The 3,946-nt window shown below is 54.1% G+C and overlaps 1 protein-coding gene across 1 annotated transcript in view; it reads left to right on the top strand.

The window, feature by feature from the left end:
• PCGF3 (polycomb group ring finger 3) overlaps window positions 1-3,946 on the top strand; it is a gene marked incomplete at its 3' end in the record, with an annotated part of 97,757 nt that overhangs the window by 93,129 nt on the left and 682 nt on the right. The window lies entirely within an intron of this gene.

Raw genomic sequence — 3,946 nt, 5'->3', positions numbered from 1 at the left:
TTCCCTACAAACTAATCTACTGAATTTGTAGCCCATATTCCTTCCCGGGCTTATGAAACGCTGGGCTTGTAGTTAATTAACTCCCATTTTGCACTTTTTTTCCGGGTCCAGGGCATAGTCATCCTCCTCTTTGAGTGAAATGTAGCCCAAGACATAGTATGAGCTTATGCCCTGCATAATTAGAGGGGCTGCAGTTTACGCTCTATCCCTTCTCTGAAACTTGGTCATACTTCCTGGAAATAGTCACGATGCAGTTTGCTCTGGTCACCGGGGAACAATGTGGAGGAGTGTAAGGGTAGTGGATGGAAAATAGAAAAAGGCATCTTCTGTCTCCTAACATCCTAGTGTTTTTTAGAAAGGTTGATGTGCAGACAGTATGCACCCCTTCTACCTCTCTCTCTCTCTCTCTCTCTCTCTCGCTCTCTCTCTCTCTCTCTCTCTCTCTCAGCCTGTCTTCTTGCCTAGCCTTAACCATGCCATCTCCCAACCCCAGGATGTCTCTAATTCATCGAGTCTCATTTCCAGTTCCCTATTGACTATAGTATACTTCTGCATTTATACAAAAAAGAGTTCTATTCCACTGTGTAGCACAGGGGCGGACAATTATTTCAGGTGGAGGGCCACTTAACAAGTTTTGGCGAGCTGCCGGGGGCTGCATAGGTAGCTCTGCCCCTTTACAGTTGCCTGTATGTGGTGGGGGCTGTGGGGACAGGATGTGTGGGTCTGTGAGATTTGTGCAATGCAGGGATCCCTGCACACACCCCAACATGGCACACAGCCCCTGCTGCTGGTAGCAGCAGCAGGTGGAGAGAGGACTGGGGGGCTCAGGGAGCTCATGCCCAGCCCAGGCACTGGTGCCTAGCGGGGCGCAGCTCTGGGCAGCGCTGTGTGGGCGTGAGGAGCACAGCCTGTCTGGCTGCCTCTTTCGCAGGGGGGCTGTGCCACATGCCTGCAGCTCCCACCCTCACATGGGAAAGCCCCACACTGGACTCTGCAGGGAAATGGGACAGGGCTCCCTCCACTCTGGGCAGAGTCCAGGGACCTGCGCAGCAGGGAGTGAAGAAGGCAGCAGGTTCCAGCACAGGGCTTTCCCTGTTGCGAATGCAGGAGCTGCAGGCATGCCATGCTAGAGGTAGCAGCAGGAGCCAGCTGGGAACTGCGGAGCTGGGCTGGCTCCTGCTGCATTCTGTGATTCTGGCATTGGAGCCGGAAACCGTGGCACAGCAAGGCCGGGCACCTCTTGGCAGCTCACTGTTTCTGGCTGCAACACTGGGACCGCAGAATGCAGCAGGAGCCAGCGTGGCCCCATGCTTCTCAGCTGGCTCCTGCAGGTCCTGGCCTACAGGGTCCCAAGCTCCCTCCTGCTGCCACTTGCCCCCCCCTGCACCTGCTGCTGCTGCCTTTCTCCTGCTGCTTTTCTTCCCTCCCCACTGTTTCCTGGCCTGCTTCTCCCTGGCCTACTCCCCATTCACAGCTCTGGCATCACGTGATGCAGCAGGAGCACCATACGGTTGCCAACTGAGAACTGCATGGTGCTGGCTGGGCCAGGCTGGCTCTTGCTGTGCCGGTAGTCCTCCCCACCCTCTGCCCATTCTTACCTGAATTTCCTCCTCTAATGGAGGGAACAGCCCCAGGGGGCTGGAGGTGGGCGGGGGCTGGGCCGGTGGGCCTTGCTACTCTTCCTGCTGGTCCTGCTGCCACTGGCTCCTGTCATCTTTGACAGGCAGCCAGGAGTAGATAAATATTCATTAAAAAAAATTTTTTTTGAAGCCCCATGGGCTAGATAGAATGGCCTGGCAAGCCAGATCCAGCCTGCTGGCTGTATTTTGTCCACCCCTGATGTAGCAGGACACTGGGATGTGTCTGCTCCTTTTAGGGGAGTAAGCAGCCTGAGAGGCTGCTTGCAGGTGGCAAAGAGGGGGTAATTAAGGACTCACCTACTCAGCTTGAGCTATATAAGCTCTGAGCCTGAGCCAAACAGCCAGTCCAGCCCTGGGAGCCATGAAGTGAGGAGCTCAGAGCAGCAGGGCTCCTGAATACTGAGAGAGAGCCACTCTGCAACCAGGGAACAAGGGAGGGTACCTGGGACAGAGAAGGGCTTGGTTATATGGGCATGTGGCCCTGGTTTATGTTAAGCCTAGAGAAGGCTTGAGTGCCTGCCAGAGGATGTTTGATCATTAAGTTGTACTCAGCAGGGGCTGAGAGTGGGATGCAGCAGGGGCTGCAAGGGCCTAGAGAGTAGGGATCTGGGGATCCACAAGCCCCAGGCCAAGGAAGAGCTAGGAGTGTGATTGGAGTGGATACAAGCAGGGATGAAAGAGTAAGACTTAAGAAGTTCTAAAAACAGGGAGAGTACCAGAATGTGGGATCTGGAGGTTCAGGATCCAGGTTGACTGACAGTCACACCAGAGGATCCACGGGTACAGGGTGAGAGCCAAATGAAGGCCCATGGGTCTGAGAGGGGCTGCAAGCTGGACTGGGGGTCTGAGAGCCTGGAGAGAGGGGCTACAAGCCAGATCAGAGGCCCAGGAGCCCAGAGACGGGGTTGCGTGTGAGACCAGGGGCCTGGGAATCCAGAGAGAGGGTCTGTGCATGGGACCAAGTCTGGGAGACCAGAGGGGGCCAAACATGGGACCAGGGCATCTGAAAGCTTTAGAAGAAAGGCTGAATGAGGGGCCAGGGGATCCAAGGGCCCAAGGCAGGCCACCTGCAAGGCGTGGGGCATTGTGTAGGGGAGGAAGAGGCAGGAGCAATAGCAGAGGGCTCTTCCTGCATCCATGTCAGGCCCAGGCAGCTGGGAATTGTGCCCATGCTGCCCATGCTGTTGCTGCTTCTCTCAAACCACCCCCCCCCTTCCCTTTTTTTTGGAATGCAAGTGTAGCATCCAGATGATGGGGAGCTGCATTAGAACTGGGCAGCTGGAAACAGCATCCATACCGCTATTTCTAACCATCTCCCAGCTAGAAACTGTCTAGCCCCAGGGCAGTTCTCCACTGGCTGGAAACTGCTCACGCCCCAGCCTTGAAGAGGGTTGGCAGGGACAGGGAGAAGCAGCTGCGGCACAGGCACAGTTCCTCTCTGCTTAACCCCAGTGGGTCCATGGGTCAGATCCATATGTCGCTGATCTCTGCATTAGATAAAAATTGAAGAGTGGGAAAAAAAGATTTTATGGGTCTTTAGAAGTCTGGTGATAGAATGCAGACAGTGTTAGGGGGAGGTTTAAGTAACACACAAGGAGTAGGAATCAAAGGCAGCGGACAAGTATTCCATTTGTGCCAGGAGAACAATCTTTCTCACAGCATAGAAAGAAAGTGTACAGCTGTTCAAGGTTGTTTTTGCAGAAGAGAATTGCAAAAGGAGGAAGATCTATAAGGAGGATCTCTCTTTTCCTGTACCAACTGAATGCCTACATGCTTCTCCCAATCCCACAGTCCTCCACTCTCCCTCCTTCCCTCCCTGCAGGCTAATAGGGAACCTAACGCTCTCCTCCCTCCAAGAGGGATGGAGGAAGAGCACTGGTTCCCTGTTAATCTTCCCTGGGTGAACTGTCAGGGAGCCTGGAGGGAAATTCTCCCTCCGTTGAAAAGAGCTGGGTCACCCTGGGTCTAGTAATGGGTGGAAAGACATTCCCCTGCAGCTCCATAGGTCAGGTGACTGGGGAATTCCCCATCCTGACAATCATCACTCTGGAGCTGACCCTATGCCAGGGAAATTCTCTCATAGCTAGAATTGTCTCACAGCCAGGGGATAGATCTAGCTTCAAGTACATCTTCTTGTTGTCCTGTATCTGGGTGACTCCTGGAGCTATGCATAGGAGGGAAGGGATTCTCCTGCAGCTGGATCCTTCCCAGACCAGGGTCTAGTCTGGTTGGTGTACTAATACATGACCATATTTGCCTGACACGCATGCAAAAGCCATGTAGAGTTCAGCACAAAGCACCACAGC

The sequence above is a fragment of the Alligator sinensis genome, unplaced genomic scaffold (assembly GCF_000455745.1).
Source record: "Alligator sinensis unplaced genomic scaffold, ASM45574v1 scaffold607_1, whole genome shotgun sequence".
Classification (NCBI taxonomy): Eukaryota; Metazoa; Chordata; order Crocodylia; family Alligatoridae; genus Alligator; species Alligator sinensis.
Note: the sequence above shows the minus strand (reverse complement) of the source record. Positions and strands in the feature narration are given on the sequence as shown.